Source organism: Anastrepha ludens, chromosome 2, assembly GCF_028408465.1.
Source record: "Anastrepha ludens isolate Willacy chromosome 2, idAnaLude1.1, whole genome shotgun sequence".
Lineage (NCBI taxonomy): Eukaryota > Metazoa > Arthropoda > Insecta > Diptera > Tephritidae > Anastrepha > Anastrepha ludens.
The window spans coordinates 2,407,294-2,427,615 of NC_071498.1; the positions used below are offsets into that span (position 1 = coordinate 2,407,294).

The 20,322-nt window shown below is 37.8% G+C and overlaps 1 protein-coding gene across 6 annotated transcripts in view; it reads left to right on the top strand.

Annotated features, from left to right (window-relative positions):
* The first annotated feature begins 514 nt into the window (after nucleotides 1-514).
* Nucleotides 515-20,322, top strand: part of LOC128861641 (45 kDa calcium-binding protein) — a 92,832-nt gene continuing 73,024 nt past the window's right edge. For 5 of the 6 annotated variants that reach the window (XM_054099928.1, XM_054099945.1, XM_054099950.1 and 2 more), the window contains exon 1: nucleotides 515-753. The gene's annotated coding sequence lies outside the window, so the exon portion shown is untranslated. The remainder of the gene's footprint in view (nucleotides 754-20,322) is intronic. The other variant, XM_054099936.1, reaches the window with a different exon arrangement.

The window sequence follows — 20,322 nt, forward strand, 5'->3', positions numbered from 1 at the left end:
CTGTTAACATCGTGAACGACAATCGCCATTCCTATCGCTGCCGTCATCGCTGCTGTCGGCGACCTCGTCCTTCCGTCGTCCATCGGTCGGATTCGTTTTACATGTTGTCGGCATAGTTGTTGCCATCTCTACAGCTATCAACTTATTGTTGTTGTGCCAATTGCCTTTCGTAAGCTGGCCTTGCATAGCTTAGTTGCTGTTGCTGTTGCTGCTGCTCCTCTGTGCTCGACAACATTTTCCGCAACAGTGGTGGCTTGTTTTCGTTTTCTTCTTCCTCCTGTCCCCTCTGTTTAGCATATCCTTCATGCTTGTATAGCCATAGTGAACCGTTCGTATGCTGTCGCGCTGCTTCTTGTTGAATACCGACACATGTCCAGTAAGGTTCGGTTCAACGGCGACTGCGACGCAGCAGACGCAGTAACAGCAGCAACAGAGCCAACATCAACTGGTCTGTTTCAGTGGCCTTACGCTGCTCCAGCAACGTTCATAACTGGCAGTGACTGTTGGTACGGCATTGTTTTTGGACATAAATGTTGCTTCTACGGATGGCGGATGACGTGCGTGAAATGACGAAGTGTAGTCATTTGTTGGCAGCAGTGTGCGGAGGACGAAACGTAGTGTCAGAATTTGTTGCGCTTGTAGTGAGTTTGTTGTAGTTGTGTTTTGTTGTGCGATTTTTTGTTTGTTTACGAGTTTATAGGTTGCTGGCGCGTCGCGTAGATGCCGTTGGCAAATACATACATACAAGCACACGTAAGTGTATTTGCGTAAATGGGTGGGTGTGTGCCTGTGTGTTGTGAATGAGTGATTTGTGTAGTAAATTTGTACTATGTCTGATTTGCAACAACGGAAGAGTGGGAAGCAAAAGAAAAACAGTTAAATGAAAACAAAAAACAAAGGCAAAAAAAAGTAACAGGGAAGAGAGAAAACAACAACTACACGAAAACAACTACTCCGAAGGATTCCCATTTGTGCTTCTCTTTTGTTTTGCTGCATTTAATTAGCTTGGCAGCAGAAACAATTTAACAACAACAAAAGCTAAGCAAATTAAAATTAAAAACAGCAAGGAAATATATATATGCACGACAGCCAAGACAGACAACCAACAAGTAAAAAGTCATTTATGCAAAAAAGCTGTGAAATGTAGTGAATTCTGGAAAATGTTGCAGTGCAGGGGTGATTTAAATAAACGGTAGTACTCAATTTTAGAATCCACATTCAGTTCTGTTTTTTCACTTGTTTTGCTTTGCTTCATAGTGAAGCGCAAATTATTTCAAACACAAACTTCATTAATTAGTTAATTAACTAATTACAAAGGAAAATTAGAAATTCACACAGCAGTAAAGCAAACAAACCACCGAACCAGAGCGAGCAAGTGGAGCAAGCGGAAAAATGGAAAACGGAAGGCCATGACATGCAGGTGATGGCAGCGCAAAAGTAGAAGTAGGAAAAGTGGGGAAAGAACGCGCAACGGTGGCAGCTGAAAGGTGAAGGAAACAAGTGTAGTTGAGGCAAAGTTAGCTGAGTGAAAAAGAGCGTAGGCGAGGCAGGCAAGAGGCAGTGGGTTTGAAAAGAGAAGGAAAGCTGAGAAATACAGTTCTTTGGATTAAAGGTGAAGGTGGTAAGGAGAAGGGGCATGGACGAAAGAAGGCAATAAATGACGAAAAGCTAGGGTACAGGAAGTAACAAACAAGCGAAAAGGCTCAAGGGGAAAGGCGCAGTAAGGGCGCATGCAAATATTTGCATTTACGATGTGCATTAATATACTCTGTATGTAGAGAGAAAATGTTTCTTAAAGACATAGGATTATAGAGCGAAATTAGAAATACAAATGTGATAGAAATGGGCGTTTTTTTAACTTTTAGATAATGTCATGCGTGTGTTTAGCAGGCTATGTGATGGCCATTGCGGCTATGAAACATCGAATGTTAAGAGATAAGATCAAACCATTAGTACCTATCAGGGAAGCACTAAGACTTCAAGGTCATTTGCACCCTTTCCTCTTCATAATACTTTCTTCAGGCCAAGTATTCTTCTGCTTTTCTGAACTATTATATATTGTTTCCCTCATTCATGCCTCAAGGCGCGAGTCACAAAAGCGTGATTAGCTGGACCACATCTCGAACCTAGGGAGATGCGGGATCAGGGAATCTCGGCTGTGGGAATTGTTCGACGACCAGCTGAGAGTGTTCTTACTTATAGACCTGTACAATGGTCATAGCAGACTTGACAACTCGTTCATTTTACACGTATTCATAGACTCTTCCAGTCAGTCGTTGTTCAGACCATAGATAATAAGATGCAAAACTCTTTCATTTTGTGTGAGAGCCCGCGCAAGAGCTCGACAACATTACTAATCCCTGGGCTGATGAACAGCTGATAGTCGAATTGGCGGGTTGCCAAAAGAAAGGCACCAAACATAACTGAAGAAAACAGTTCGTTTTTGCATTAATGGAAAAATGTCCCGATTTAAATATATGTAATTGCATATTTAAGTCAAAATAAATTCAATTGAAACGTAATAATTTAAATTAAAGCTAGTTTTTAGAATTTTCCAAAGCTTCTATATCCTTTTCGGCGTCTTCTTTTAATTCGTCTTGGGTACATAGAATATGAATATATTTATATAAATTTAATTTTATTGAAAACTGTGAGTTGGCTTATGTTTGTAAATTTTTATATATGCGAATATTTTACGGCTAAAAAGCGTGGGTAAGGACATAGAATTTGAGTTTGAGATATTTTACAAGCATACTTTTGTTAACTGTTTTTAAGTTATAAAAAATTAAAGGTTATAATAAAGGTTATAGGCTGCCTGTAAACCATGGCAGTTCATTATTTGTGATACATATAGTGTTAGTGTTCAGTAGTGAATTTATATGCGCTGAATCGTGGTTTGCTGCCAGAATTTGTTTCGTTTTTTTTTCTCCCCCCCCCCCCCCCCCCCGAATCTTTCTCATGATCGCCGCTAGTAACGGCTCGAGTTCCATTTGCGTTGTTGCTGCAGTCTCTTTAGGCGATCTATCAGCTCCTCGTTCCCGTGAATGCCTTTGTGGCCTGGGCTTTATAAGATGAGTTGAATGTGACTGCCCGTAGCCAAGTGATTTAATCTTTAAAACTAGAGGACTCGTAACAATACAATATAGAGCTTTGTGTTCAACTTAACTGTCACTCGGAGTGGCGTTCGTGAAATGATAGAAAAAGTTGTTTACAAAAGCCAACCAGCAGGTAATGGCACATCTCCGAGCGCATTTCAGCTACTATTTCGTAGAACAGCATCAAGTCGTATACCATAGATTGTAGAAGAAGCTCGTCCAAACACTTAACAAATAATGTACAGACCAATCATATATGTACTTACACATATACGTCACTATTGACAGAGATAATCTCATGACGTTAAGGCTAAACTCTGCTACGAGACCGAATGAGCTGGAATTTATATGAATACCGAGACACTGTGGTCTTCAACGCAACGAACTGACCGATGAATTGGCAAATTGCGCTTACTTAGAGTGTTCAGTTGGACCGAAGTATAGCGAGAGCATTCGGGCACTTCAAGGCTCTCAGTAGTAAGTCTCCGTAATAAATTTCAGTAGTGAAAACAGGCGGCCGCCTTGAGATAATAAAAACAATTGCCCAGAGGCGTCGAATGACATGAGTTTAGAAGAAAAAGTACAAATTTATTGAAATTATCGACCTCCGCAACCACGTAATCTATTGTACTAATGCTGATCAGTAAGCTTGGCGCCCGCTTTGCATGCTGGACAGCGCCGGAAAATTGAAGTATGGGGAATTGTGCTGAACTGCAATGCCAAGCGCAAAGCACTGGAGGCTGTGCAACGAACAGCGGCGCTCAGAGTTGCCTCAGCCTACCGCACTGTCTCAGGCGCAGCAATTTTCGTGATCAGCGGGCAGATACCCGTCAACCTCATGGCCCGGGAATGAATGAATGTGTGGGACTCCAAGAAGAAACACGTCATCACTAGCTTCTCAGAACGGAGATGCCAAATCCTGCTGCGATGGCAAAACCGATGGGACACTGAACCGAGTGGCAGATGGACGGCGAAACTTATTCCATCAATTGACAAATGGGTCCAAAGGAACTTCGGGGAAGTGAACTACTTTTTAACTCAGTTCCTCTCGGGCCACGGATACTTCCGGAGGTACCTACACCGCATGGGCAAGGTAACCGATTCCAAGTGCATATACTGCGGCGCGGTGAGAGATGACGCTGAACACACTTTTTTTAGTTGTAACAGATGGCTCGCGGAAAGAAATGCTCTGAGGGAGCAGGTTGGCGACATCGCACCGAGCAACATAATCAGCAAAATTCTCGAACGCGAGGACAGCTGGAACGCGGCAAAGAAATACTTCGAGAATGTACTACGGACACAGTGCAACAAAGCGAAGCCGCGCAGATAGAGACACAAAAAGACGAGCCTATAGCATGAAAGCTGGCTACAAATATGGTGGGTGACTAGAATTCATCCTTTCCATCCATGTTCTGGGCCCTCCCGAAGTAATATAGAAAGCAGTTCCGGGAAGGGTATCTTCCCAGAAGGAGAGGAGGGATCATTTTAGTGGGCACACCACACGGCGCAGTAGACGACGGGGCGCAGTAGACAAGTGAGCGTTAAAATTTACGAAGACAAGAAGAAGTATCTCCTAACATAAACCAGAGTCTATATATATACCTATATAAGTATAATTGGCTCTTACACACTTTGGCAGTGCTTCTTCCTACTTGTGGTGTGCGTCTCTATGTTGCTCCACAAATGGAGGGAGCTGCAGTTTTAAGCCAACTCTGAATGTCAGATTTTTTTTATAAGGAGCTTTTTCATGGCAGAAATACACTCGGAAGTTTGCCATTACTTATCGAGGGGCGATCGCTATTGGAAACAACTTTTTTTATCATTTTGCTATTTCGAGCACGGAGATTCGAACCTACTGCGTTAACAAAATGAAGATTTTTTCCACTGCACGTGTGATTAAATAAATTGCTTATTCTACCCATAATATGGCATATTACATCATCTTGCCGAAACCAGCGGTCTTCCAGACGAAGTACACTCACTTTGGGACACTAAAAAATCACTGAGCATGAATTTTTTTCCATGTTTTTGAAGATATTTAAGTCCCTGGCCGACAAAGCTGTTGAGTTCAGTGCGTTTTTTGGAGCGCACCAGTACTTAGTTACTGACCTGTGATTTAGTGCCACTCTGCATGCGACAATTTTGCGTATTCACAAAATCAAATGAGCCTCATCATTGGGCGGACATTAGGCATTGAGCAAAGCACTAAACGCAGACTATAGAAATACATTCCGATAATGTACAAACGCAGCTCCAGCACGGATTCACAAATTAACTCGCTTAATGCCAAAATATGTACATATTTACCCGCTAAAAAAGGATTTAGAAAGCGCACTGTGGTTACAGGAAGTGGGTGGACGTGAATGATGCGATGAGAGCGAATACGTTAGAGCAACGGCCACAACCACAGCCACAGCAAAAACGACGTTAAGTTAGTAATAAAAATGGGAGGTGACACAGTGGCCTAATGGAAGCCTTAGCCCCGGGTGGACAAACAACGACTGAGAGTAGTTATACAATATTTTGCTGCTGATGGTAAAGGGGCTGTTGTTATTGCTGCTGATTATGATGATTGCCGAGCCGCATCACTTCGCAACCTCGCCAACGGGTGTACGATTATAAGCATGAGTTAAGTGATTGGTGAATGCCAGTGTAGCGCATAGTTTGCTTACTAGCTAGTAAATATTTAAAATGCCAGTCGATAAAGTGACTAAAGATTTAATAGGAATTGAAAATATAAGTGACAGCAGTAATCTGCAAACCGAAATATGTGCGTTTGAGCAATGGTGTACAATGAAACATTTGTATTTCAATATGAATCACAGTGTACTAAATCGCCGTTAAGAAATGCAAGATCTAGGTGTTATTTTTGAAGTCAGGTTATCATTCTCCAATCACTAAATTTTATTGTCTCCAAAGCATTCGCAATGATCTGTTTCATTAGAAGAAACTCTAGTAGCTCAAAGATCCTCAGACATTGAAGTCGCTTTATATTGTCTTAGTGAGAAGCCGTCTAGAATATTGCTCGTTAATATGGAATGCGTCCTACGAAATCCATTCTAAAAAGATCGGAAAGGCACACAAATGTTTACCAAATTCGGTTTGAGTAAGTTTGTTAGGCCAAACGAACCTCTTCATTATATCAGCAGACGGGAATTGTTAGGCCTACAGTCATTTTCTGATAGAAGAATCTACATACTTCTCATTAATTTTTGTTTATAATGTTATCAATGGCAACATTAACTGCAATGAGTAGACCAATCGCTTCCAATCGCACTTAGAAATATTCACATATTTGTTCAATCAACTAACAAAACCAATTATTGTGCCCGATTTTGTAATAATTAAAGCAAATTATATATTTTAATGTGAATATTAAGAGATTTGAACTTAATCTTTTTGTAAAATTTAACAAAAATGTATCAGTCCGTAAGCATCTCTCTGTAGACTGAAATAAATAAATAAAGAATAAGGCGAACTGCCAACACGAGGAAGCCAAAAATGGAATAAAATTAATATAGAAGTAACGCAGCGAAACAACTGCGCAAAATGAGAAAAGTTGGCCAATGAACAAACAGAAAGCGAATAAAGCCAAATAATAAAATAAAAGCACAAAATCAATCAAAAACAAAAAAAAAATGGATGGCAATCTTGTTGAAGTTTCGATGCACTCGAGACTGCATTCGATTTAGTAATAATACAATGCGTTTGTAAATGTGCGGCACGTTATAATTTCTGAAGTATGTCGCGATATGCGGGGCTGTGCCGTCTTAACATTATGGAATGCCCTGAAGCAATTTTTATTTTTTTTGGTGTGCGTAAATAACTTTGGAAAGCGATGTTTATAATGGAAGCAAGGGGGCGGAAGTGCGGTGTAATAGAGCGGACGAATTATAGACAGTTAGAATACGACGCTGTGCTCCGATAATGACATTTTTTATAGAAGTTTGTGTTCGGTTCCTAATTATAGACAACAAAATTATGAAAAAAAATTTAAGATTACGACGGCAATATAACGTCTTATTAACTCATATTTTTTTAAATTTTAAATCGTTGTTACTGATCCAGTGATGGATTCACGCCCAAAGTCCCATAACATTTATTTATTAGTTATACTTAATATATATTGTATATATACAGTAGATTCTGCTTTTATGCGGTACATACGTTCCGCAAGAAACAGCATAAAAAAACAGCATAAAAAAAGCAACCAGTTCTATAGTAAAACTATAGATAGGTTTCAAAAGTGCTAAGAACCGCATAAATCTGAAATAATGTCATAAAATAGCATAAAAAAAGGGTTCCATAGACCGCATGAATCTGAAATAATTAAATAAAATCGCATAAACAAAAAGTTGTATTTTTGAAAATTATATCTTTATTTAAGAAACGTCAGAATCGAAAAATAAATTTACGTCGTCAGAAATAGAATCAGACAATATCCGCATGTTGCGCATTCGTTTAGGATTTGGCGTAAAATCACTTTCGTCACTTGAGGATATGTACACGTCTGATCTAGATGGTGATGCAGGCGGTTCCAAACTTGTGGGGTTAGCATTTCTGATGTAATCTGTGATGAGTTTTTGCTTAGCTGGTTTAGAATCTTGTTTATACAGGTGGCGCAAAAGTAACCTTGCGATGTTTTTTGGCTGTAATTTAAAAAAATAAAATATAGCTTAAAAAAACTAAAAAACACGCTTTTATTGCTAATCGATCTAAAAGGTAGAAAATAAATTTTAATGACAAAGGGACCTATAATGAAGTAATAGCAAATCGAAGGATCAGTCATAGTCAACTACCTCAGAACAGAATTATAACAAAAATTAAGATACAAATAGAGTAATTCAAATTAGAGTTAAAAGCGTGGGATGCTTGATATAGTAAATATTACAATCATTCTATTGGCAACTACCTATGTACAGAGGGTTATGAAAGTGAAGCAAAATGCATCCCACGCTTTTAACTCTAATTTGAATTACTCTATTTGTATCTTAATTTTTGTTATAATTCTGTTCTGAGGTAGTTGACTATGACTGATCCTTCGATTTGCTATTACTTCATTATAGGTCCCTTTGTCATTAAAATTTATTTTCTACCTTTTAGTTCGATTAGCAATAAAAGCGTGTTTTTTAGTTTTTTTAAGCTATATTTTATTTTCTACTTTTTAGTTCGATTAGCAATAAAAGCGTGTTTTTTAGTTTTTTTTTTAACTATTTTTTATTTTTAGTATATGTAGGTGTTTACGAGTAATATACTATTACACAACCGCACACTAAATACTAACCTCAATGGTGGTGTGGAAACTAAAAATTCCCAATTTTTGTTTAAAAAAATACCCAATTCATGTTTCTACCGGTATGGCAATATTGGCAAATGTTATAAAAAATGCACATTTTTCAGCGCTCTCACGAGAAAAAGAGTTTCCCATCTAGTCATCTATGTTGTGTGTTCCGAGTCGATCAGATTTTTAGAAGCCAGTGAAAATTAAGCTCAAAGATTCCGTTACAGTCATTCATACATACAACCCGAGCTAATAAAAGTGTGTTAAAAAAATAAAATATTAATCCTGGCAATCCTAATAAGGATAATGGAAAATTTATCTCACATGTCTCACACTGCACTCGTTCTTCGTGACTATTTCGCCAAAAATTCCACGCATATCGTTCCGCAAATACCGTATTTGCCTGATTTGGCTCCGTGTGACTTCTGGCTATTCCCAAAACTCAAGAGACCACTACCGGAAATGGACTATTTGGAAAACTCGTTGGCATAAGTGTATTTCATCGAGAGGGCATTATTTTGAAGGGGATGAAATTGATTTATAAGAATAAATGACGATTTTTCATTTTACAACCAAATTCACCTTACTTTTTGCCCACAGGTAAAAAAAGAAAATATTAATCCTGGCAATCCCAATAAGGATAATGGAAAATGTTTATCAAATTATTGCATTGTCATCGGTCCTTGATAGGTGTGCAAAATTTCAAGTCGATCAGATGTTTAGAAGCCAGTGAAAATTAAGCTCAAAGACTCCGTTACATACATACATACATACATACAACCCGTCCTAATAAAAGTGTGTTAAAAAGGTCCGATACTCCTCCAGCGAAAACAGCACACCATACAGTAACTTTGAGCAGGTGTAATGGCTCTTCGTGGGTTACACGCGGATTTTCAGTGCCCCAGAAGCGTAAATTTTGCTTATTTACGTACCCGCTAAGATGGAAATGGGCGTCATCACTCATGATTATTTTTGATGAAAAATCATCTTCCTCTTGGTGGTGATTAAGGATGGCTTGAGCGTATGTTAGACGCGATTGGTGGTCAGCAGCTAACAGCTGATGCACCGTCTGGACTTTGTACGGAAACATCTTCAAATCCTGTATCAAAATTCGCTGTAAAGACCGTCGACTGATACCCATTTGCGTGGCAGTGTAGCGTAACATTGTCTATTTATTTCGCGTGTGTTTACTACACAAATGTCAAAACAGAACTGCCATTAGGGGCCAATCGTAAAATGTATAGCATTTTCTGATAGGAGGATTACTTTAGCGCCACTTGTTACAATTCTCGATAGGTCGAAATGAATTTTTTAATTTAAAAAAAAAACCGCACTATTTCAAAACCGCATAAAAAAGACCGCATAAAAACAGAACCTATTGTATATACATATATATTATATATCCGGGGGCAGAGGATGTTCTGGGCGAGTATCAATGAGAATTCAGAGCGAACAGATCAACTACTGAAAACGGTCTTATCATGCACAGTCAATTTGTGGATTTTAAGAAACTTTTAATAGCCTTTAATACCCATCGGCAAGGAGTGCCGAAGTACCTCGTTAGGTCTTTAAGCGCCCCACGCTATGGTAACCTGGAGGTTGGCCCTTGGCAGACCCCCGAATTGGCGTGAATGATAGACTACAAGGAGCCTATAGAAGTTATTTTGCTCACCTGAAATTTCTCAAAAATGAATTACTATCGAGGTTGTGTAAACTACAAATCCACAGACCAGTAGCATGGTTGTTGACATCTAAGATAAAGAACTACCATCTCCGCTTTGAACATAAAATCCTAAGAAGGATATTTGAACCAGAAAAGGAAGCTGGTGGGTCTGACAGAATTATATACAATAATGATCGCTAAAGCTCAGCGGCTGAGTTGGTTTGGACACTTACTCAAGATGGACGACAGCAGAATTACGAAACAGTTCTTCAACTCTCTTAAATATTATGGGCAGTAGAAAGCGTGGAAGATCGCCAAGAAGATGGGCAAAAGATGTTGATGCAGATTTACGCCTTATAAATACCAGGAGAAGCAGCGCAATGAACCGCAATGATATACATAAATATAATTGGCGATTACACCCTTTTTTAGTTTTTGGCTGTGTCATTTGGCGAGTTTTCTTTCAGCGAGAAAAAAATGTTTATAAGTGGAACAAACTCTTCACAGAATGTCGAAAGGATGTCAATGAAAAAAGTTAAAAGCTCAATTAAAATGGTAAATTGTTTTGTTCACTATTTTCTGCAACTACAATACATCGTGAGTTTTTGCCAAAGGATCACAAGCTTGACAAGGCATATTATCGTGAAGAATAGAAGTGTAGACAACCTATCATGGATATCGCATCATAATAATTTGTCAACTCGTACGTCACTGTATGTTTGTGATTTTTTGTTCAAAAAGAACATCATAATCGTGCCTAAGCCACCATTTCGAGCGCTGTGACTATTTCCAAAACCAGGAAGACTTTGTCACGCTTGAGGAGATAAAGACGGCATCGCTGGAAGATATCTGTACCGAATTTAACTTTATTTGAACAAAATCATTCAGAAGGCATTTAGTGATAAAAAGTATTATGTGGGTGTATCCCAATGTGCAGAGATTGTTGAATTTAGAACAAAGTTAAGATATTCTGAAACCAATTTTCCAGTAGAAATGTATATGCATTTGTAATAGAAAGATATGCTGACTTCAATGCCAGTAGTTCAGTGCAACTCCGGAACTCAAAAGCCCTCACATTCAACCACATACCCTATAAACTGGTTATTGAGTTCATTAGCAAGATAAGCACACTTAGCATGACCAATCAAGTTTGAACCCCGGAATACTGTGTGACATTTGTGTTAATGGAAAGAAGATTTCGGACAAACTTGCAAGAAAGGGAAGGGATCCAAAACCTTTCCCACATAGTTGGGATGAATTCAAACTAGTTTTTCCCTTTGTTTTAAGAAAACTGAATGTGTTTAGGATTTCTTTCAAATTTGTAGTGTAATGGAAATGGAAAGCCTTAATATTCCTAATATAAAATCTGTGTTTATTGCAAGTCACATGTTTAGATCGTGGTTTAGAGATTTACATTTAAATAATTTAATTCAATAAACTAAAATACGGTAGATAGACAAACGGTAAGTCACAGCCTTAATGCGCATTAACTCGTGCTTAACCCTCCTACTAATGCGTATTTACTTTGCTGCAAACACACGAAATCAATGAGCATTTAAACTGAATTTATCAATTCCAATATGACAACACTGCCCTTAATGTATATCTTTTTACAATATTTTTATTGCAAACTTTATATTGGTATTGACTAATATAATTTAACCCATTTTTTTTTTTATTTTTAATTCTAATTGTATGTTTGCACAACTCTAGCCAAAAAGATTAAAGCAGTGCAGTACAGCGGTAAAGTTGAAATACTAAGAACACTAGTCCTTCAAGGCATTGTTGTTTTCGTAGTTCTTCAGGCACCTCCCTTGTGGAGGTGTTTTCATATAAATGCACTAATTTATTTTTTGAGGCACAAGCGGGATATGCACCAAAGCCTGAAAGAACTGGTATGAAGTTCTAACTTAACAAATGAAAACAAAATCAGCAATTTGCTAAATACACAGAACTGCCAAATGTCACGTAAAAATGTCAAGGCCGATTAACGATGACTCGCCTTTTAGTTTTTAGCTCAAAGTGAAAAAATGCTTACGTGTGACCTATGTTTTTGGAACTAAACTTAAGTGAGATACTCTCTGCTGAAAGTTAAGTCCGGGGATGAATCCTGAAATTTTAGGATTGCACTGAAAAATCCCGAATACGTCGGCATTACCAATTACCGCTTTCAGAAAGTTATACACCAGCGCGAATTCCGGGATTTCGGAATTACACTACATATAAAATGGCATTCCGGGATCAACAGTTACCGCTGATATTGGCATCCTTAATAACCTCGCGAACTCTCAAAATTCATATAGTACATATACATACAAATGCACATATATTCATAGGCACACACATTCAATGCATACACATTTTATTAAGCAAAAATAACAACCGGGTCAAGTTATGACATCAAGATTCTAAAATAGAAACTTCGAATCGGGGTATCTCTAATGTAAAAACAAACACGAATGCGCCTATAAAAAGGCAAGCCACAAAACAAGATAAGAATGACAAAAAGGGGGGGCATTAAAGTGTAGGCCAAAAGGGAGGAAGCGTGGGGAAACTGCTGGAAATGGCGAAGCAGTGCAAAGCAACCCCCTTTATCGCTATTACGATGTTGAAAATTACACTCCGGCCAGCGAGCGGCAGGCAGCAGGCAACCATGTAACAATGCGGCTGTTATGCGGTAGTCGCTACAACAACATTGAGTCATAACAGAAACCAAGCACAGCAACTGCAAATTATGGTGGAGTAGTAGTAGTAAAAGAAATATTTTATATTGTATGTACATATACACGTATGTATGTGTATGCAGCTATCAAAGCTCATTGTGTGTTTTGGCCACATCTGTGAGTAAAATAAAGAACTCAGTTCGATCTATTGCGGCCACAAAACAGAAAATTTATAGAAATTACCTTTAGCAATCGCACTCCGGCAGCCAACCGCAAACTATTTTCATATATTTTTTTGTGTATTTTCGCATTCAAGACCGGCGTGAGGAGCAAGGATATCTAAATGTAGAAAAAAAAACTAGTGTGAAAGTTCGGCCTAAAACCGTCTAAATAATACCCCTCGCATTAGAATGATTACGGCATACTTAAATAAATTCACACATACATACACACATATACTTGTATAATACCTATATGCTTATTCCTGTCTGTGCCGAGAAAAGTACGTTCAACCTCGCCAGTGTAATAAAAATATGCAAAGCTTGTTCGGCTAAACAGGAAAGTATGAAGTGCCACAATGATTCAAGTGGCGGCATATGGTGGCACCTGTAACAAATGTTCATCGCTGTTTGTCGCTGGATTTTCCTACCTTTTCCATTTTGCGCTTGAACAGCCTCCCTTCGCCAAGGGAAGTTTGTCGGTGCAGGCAGCATGTCGAGGTTAGCCAGGCGCCGCAATTGATTTTCTTTCGACACAAACAAATTTACAGTATGCGCAAAAATACATACACACGAATACACTATACAAGTGAAGTATGTAAATATGTAGTTATGTAAATGAAAGATTAACTGTAGTGCAACTTGATGCTTCTGACACCTCTGTGTTTGTGTGTTTGCGTAAATTTACATACATTGAATGGTTATTTCGATCATTTTTCGCCCGTCGTTGTGTAAGCTTAAGCTAAGGCCAAAATGACCTGACAAATGACTTTTAACAGCATATCACACCTAATCAGCCACCAAACAGATGCCACTCACTACCCACTACCAACTACAGATTATCTACTACAAACTCGACGCTATATCAGCCACTCAATCAAGTCAGAATAGGGAAACACCCAACTAGTCGCTTTGCGGGCTAGCAAGCGAAATTCTGAGCTTTGAAGTACCAGCAGCCTGTTAGCAACGCAGCTCCTACCATATTTTATGTTGTGTATAGAGAGAATACAGTATGACGTCCAATAATTATAAACACAGAAGAAAAGTGAAATACTTTGAAATACTGAAATTTTTTAATCATATTATATATGCAAGGTGGCGCAAAATTAATTAAATAAAATAATTATATGAAGTTATACTAAGTTCAAAGGTTGCTCGGGAATGCCTGGCAGCTCTAAATGATATTGGCGCTATCTTCAAGGTCAATCTTATATGAGTTCCGAGAGAGATATTGTAGAAAATTGCAATGCCGATGAGTTAGCCTGAAAGGGTACTAATCCTCTACTGATTGAAAACAGAGCAATGTTGGAATTCCTTTGGCAACTTGCAAACTAAGGATAAAAAATAATATTCTCCAGGAGGTCAGTAGGTCATAGAGTGAAGAAAATACTTGTGTTACAACCAGGCTAATTTGGGCGCAACAGATAAAAAAAGGTCAGGAGAATTGATTAACCTCTCAACAGAGAACATCACGAAGCCCGTGGCTTGAGTCACTGGTCATTGGCTGTTATGTAGGCATTCTTCTAGGCTAGGAGTATACTCTCATGAATACTGCAGATGTTGTAGACGCGAGGAAGCGGAAGAATCAGTAGAACACCTCCTCTGTAATTGTCCTGCCTTAGCTAGGAGTAGCGCAAGGTTGTTAGAAAACTACTATTTTGACTCTTTTACGGAACTAGAGGGCATGGGGATAAATCCTATCCAGCGCTACATAAGGTCGTCTAAATGGTTCCGTGATAAATAACCCTAAGGTTCCCGTGTTACATAGTGGCAGCACAAAGAACCTAGATGGTACAAGTGAGTTGGCTACTCTAAACCGATTGTCACAGAAACCTAACTTAATCTAAATTTTGTTTAGGTCTTTTTATGTCTATACTTAGATACCTGTAGAGCACTCCTTCTGGGTGTTTGCCTGATCTGCTCCCCCTATTTGTGACATGCGTCTTGATGTTATTCCACAAATGGAAAGACCTATAGTTTCAAGCCGACTCCGAACGGCAGATATTTTTTTTATGAGGAGCTTTTTTCATGGCAGAAATACACTCGGAGGTTTGCCATTGCCTACCGAGGGGCGATCTCTATTAGAAACAACTTTTTCTTAATTTTGATATTTCACCGAGATTCGAACCAAAGTTCTCACTCTGAATTCCAAATGGTAGTCACGCACCAACCCATTCGGCTACGACGGCCGAACTCAAAAAAGTGGGCTGAATCTTGACTTAGCTAAGAATAGTTTGCACTGATGGGCAGACGGTAAGCAATACAAATGATGCGCTAAACTCAGAGGGTCTATCGGTGAAGAAACCTGCTGACATTAAGGGAGGGGTCTAGGGTTTGAGCATTTTTTTTAATGAGTGGAAACCGCCCTTAATGTAAAACAAAAAAGTGAAAAATCTCTCAGTGGGGGGGAGGTATTTTATATATAGAAGTTGTATACCAAATTTGAAAAGGATCGGGTAAATATTGTTGAAGTTCTAATAGTCACGGACTTTGAAAAAGTGGTTTCGAGAAAAACGCGTTTGAAAAAAACGCTCCGCTCGAAACGCTCGCAGCTGTCGCAGAGGAGTGGGGACAAAAACGTCTATAACTCCAAAAGTTTTGCTCCGATTGAGCTGAAATTTTGGGACAATATTTTTGAGATGATTTACTATAAGAAAACGCTATTTCCAAACAATCGATTTTTTGAAAGTCAACCCCTAGACCCCTCCCTTAAAATAACTTATGAGATTACTGATAGGTAATTTCGTTCCTGATCAAAACACTGGATAACGACATTTGCCCTGCTTGCCTTAGATACACCCATTTCGCTGACAATAAAAGCCTATCTTTATTATTTTGTATGCTTTGGGTAGACAAGAAGCAATAAAATAGTCCAATTTCTACCACATTGAAACTTTGAAATATTTATTATTTTTCGCCTTATTGAGCGTTAGCCAAGAAATATAATGTGAAAATTGCTATTGCAGCAAAAGATAAAAAAAATCGTGTTTATTTTTCATTTTGCTACCTCCATCTTCTAATATTTGCCGTGATACAGTATATGCTATAAGCTCGTAATACATACACAAGCATGCCATCTGTGCCTTTGAGTAAGCAGGTATGTATTTGTGCTGGGTGTTATACTAGTTATGAACCCATTCGCTATTATTAGCGCTGTCTGTCACTCATACGCCATGGCACACAAATAACTTACTCATTGGCTGGTATTTCTTGCCTCTTTCACTTCTATTATACTCTCTGCAGTTCTTTATTCCTCTTTTTTTTTTTTGGTTGTGTTATTTCCTTTTTGTTTCGTAGTAGGTCTTTTGTTCCATAAATTCCGCATAACATTTATGGGCAACATAAATTTTCCTCATGAACATAAATATGGTTTTAGTTTATTAAAACACATGCAGATATTTTTTAAAACGCTTATAAGAGACATTTTAAGTGGAATTGAGTATGAGTTATATATATTGAGCTACGCTTTGGATGAGAGATTTATTATAAGTAACGCGACAGAAATACAGAACTATTTCGCCACTTCTAAATATACATTTTTTCTTCAGTAAAAATTTAAAGACTTTTCAAATTTTGTAAATATGGCCAATATTAAATGAAGTAAGTAGTTCTGAATGTTTAGTGAGCCATATCTCTCGAAGCATGTATACATTCCATCAGATTATTTACCCAACTCTTTCATCGTTCCGTTTTATATATCGTCCCCTTTCTGTGTTAACCTCGTATCTACAACATTTAATTTTCAGTAAATCGATAAAAATGTATGGAGTTACTTAACTTCTTAAAAAATTTTAAAATTTATTTTATACGATACTTATAGTATATACGAGGTTTTTGAATTCGAACATGTAGATACGATAAAAATCGAAACACTCTGAAAAAAATTCTATAATCATTATAAACATTGTATCTTTTGTTTTACGCAACAAGAGTGCTAAGGAGAGTTTTTCACTAAAAATCTCAATTTCGAAAAAAATGAAGTTACGAGGTTAACACAGAAAGGGGACGATATCATATGTTGTGTTCATACTTTTTAGAGAAATAATATAATTTTATAGAATCAATTTTTTGCAACAAAAATTTGGTCTACCAAGGTAATTTCAATATTTATTTGAAAAAGGTATTTCAATCTATATACATATATTTTACATCTATTTAAAAAAAAAATTGGAAAAATTGCCTTTTGCTAAAAAAACTAACCAAAATAAGGAAAGACCAATCAGATAATGAAGCGGATGCCACTGATATGGAACTATTTGTTAATGAAAATGAAATAGAGGAGGAAGTCAATAGCACTAAATTTGTGAGTAGTAAAGAAGAGAATATTCGTTAAATAGTTCCTTATAAAAAAAGCGAAGATTATTTCTGGAAATGAATTAGATGCTATTGATATGTCTTGCAATGAAGAAATTTCCATCGAAAAAGCTGCTGACGGGACTTTATGGAAAACATTGAAAAAAGGTAGAGATGTAGGTAGATTACCGGGTTATACCGTATACAAAGAGGTCTCAAGCCCAACTGCCTAAGCTAAACGCATATTATGCTTGGTTTGGTAAGCAGGGCTTTTTAATTGATTATTGAGGAAGGCATGACATATATAAATTCATCCACCGAACTTGAAGCTTGGATTCAATAAAGAGTCCACCCAAGTAATGATTTCAACAAAGGTTTTTAACTAAAGGAAAGGTAAATTATAGAGACGATGTCGAAAACACTTCTACTTTCGTGTCGAAAATTCATGGTGTCGACGTACGGAAGATTTATCATTGAAGCTTTGTGCAAGAGAAATAGATGTAAGACAGTGTTTATATGTAAACAATGGTTTCCGTGAAGTTTTTAATAATGAATATTTTATTTCAATTTATTTCGAAAAACTTCTTTTGCAAAAAGTTGTGTGAGTGATATTGGCTCACTTCAGTAAAAATGGGTATATAATCAATGGCAAAATTAAGAAAAGTTTTTTCTAATAGCGGTCGCCTCTCGGCAGGCAATGGCAAACCTCCGAGGTTATTTCTGCCATCAAAAACCATAAAAATATCTGCCGTTCGGAGTCGGCTTGAAACTGTAGGTCCCTCCATTTGTGGAACAACAGCAAAACACGCGGCACTTATATATATATATATATATACATATATAATCAACTGTCGTAAATCAAGTGCTAAGCGTTTGAAGCCCGGCCAATTTTAATTTTCCAATCTTCCCAATCTTCAATTTTCGGTGTGCCTTTTGATTTTATTCCGCAAATAGTATATAGGTTCTGAATTCCAGTAGGCGTTTATGAGAAGCTTTTTATGCACGAAATATACTTGGAAGCTTGTCACTGTATTTGCTCTTTGTTTTTGGTTTTCTTTAATCCAAAGCCGTTACTTAGTGACATATTAAAAACTATGATACATGACAGATAAAAACTTATATAGACTTTCGGACTGAGCACCTGATTTTACACAGGAATTGGGTGGTCTGGTACTTGGCCAAAAAATATTTTTTAAAAATTGTTCAATACAATATAATAATAATAGGTCTCATGCTTAAAAGTTCAGCATACGCTGCGTCCCACTCTTTCTAGCTCAAGCACGAGTTGATATGTAAAAACTTAGTTGAACTCAAACTCTTGTATCAAAAATTGACTTTCGTTTTGTACTTATTATTGCTTCTTGGTAATTGATAATTTTATTCTGCGTGAATTTTTAGTTTAGTACAGAGTATAAGCAATGAGTGACTCAAAACATTTAAGTTTTCGCTTCCCTTAAACGCAACAATAAAATGCAAACAAAATAGAGAAAAGCTTTGAAAACTGAAGAACAGCGCAAAATGACTCATCCATTTTTGTTATTTTGTGTTGACATTTCTGTTCAGTGATATCATGAATAGTTTAACGCCAGAACAACTCTTCCAAATTGTGGAAATATACTTTGAAACAAAAATCTGTTTGCGAAGTTCATAGAGCATTGGCGTCGTCATCGGCTCTTATTTCTTTCGAAATGAGGGAGGAGCTCCCGTTTCGGTGAATAACGAGCGCTATTGAGCCATGCTGACTAAATTCGTGTTTCTAAAAAATAATCAGCTAAACACGACGACATTTGATTCCAAGAAGACGGCGCAACTTCGATTTATTGCAATATTCAAGTCACCATTCACGCCATACGATCATATTAATTGGAAAAGGGAGTCAAAAACCGGTTCGAGGCGGACATACATATATCGGATGGCATATGAAAAAATAAATGCCATGAAATTATCTACAAGATTATAATAAAAAAAATGTATTCCAACAATATTTGTGCTTTCTATTATCATTTTAAGTTCTCAAGTTCTTCAAAAAACACTCGCAGGCATGCACAACCTTGTCGCATCATGAAAGTTTTCCCAATAAGAGTGAATCTTTCCCGTTCGCGAGCCACAAGGCTCAGTAAATTTATCAAAACGTTTTTAGCCGCAGCCCACCGGCAAGCGTTAACAAACCTTACGAGCTTTCAACCTCTAATAAATAATCTTGGGTAACACTTCCTCAATCGCCGTTTCTCCTACTTTCCCTAAGCCAAACAATATGTTTTATGAAACGCGAGATATTTTCGCATCAAGGTAACTACTATAGAACATAGTATTTCAGCAGCGAAAGTTGATAGCCAGATCCATACTGACCATTGTTAGTAAATATCCTTGATTGAATGAACTATTCAGCAAAGTTCATATACATGCGGCGCGTGTTCATTAAATTTGATTTCGAACTTTCTGACATTTATGTAAGGCATATTTTCCATTACTCATTTTACTTGCCGTTTCACAGTCTTATTTTAAAGAGTAATAACTTCTGGCTTCAACCAAAACATTTAACATTGAATTGCCACGCACATATTCCCGGGCACAGTTAGGTGCGTAGAAGGACAGTCAGGTCGACAGACAAATAGCAACACAGTCAGTAAGTGAGGCAGTCATTCCATCATGACGACAGAATGGAGGGAGAGCAGCCAAGTATGGTCGAGCTAGCAGCGGAAGTACTGCAATGCCATCAGCACTAGATCTAAAACTAAATGAGAGCCGTTATACTTAGAAGTATTTTCTCTTTGCATTTGTATTAGTCATCATTTGACACACGTGCTTCGCAATTCGTCAGTCCGTTAAACCGTCAAACAGACTGTGGATTATATGCTTGTGTGCGCTGATATGTCTGTAGGCCTGTGTATAATTCAAACGCCACTCAGCGACGTCGTCGCTCCACTTATCATCAGCATTGCACCACTCACCTGCTTACCTACCACGGCTGTCTTGGCTGACCTAGCGTACTTTGCAGTCAAGTAGTCTATTATTGCTCCATTTTCGTTGGCTTTACGCACAAAATTAACATATATCCATATGTATGTCTGCATAAATGCATAGATTCGCAACTGGGAAAGACCGAGCG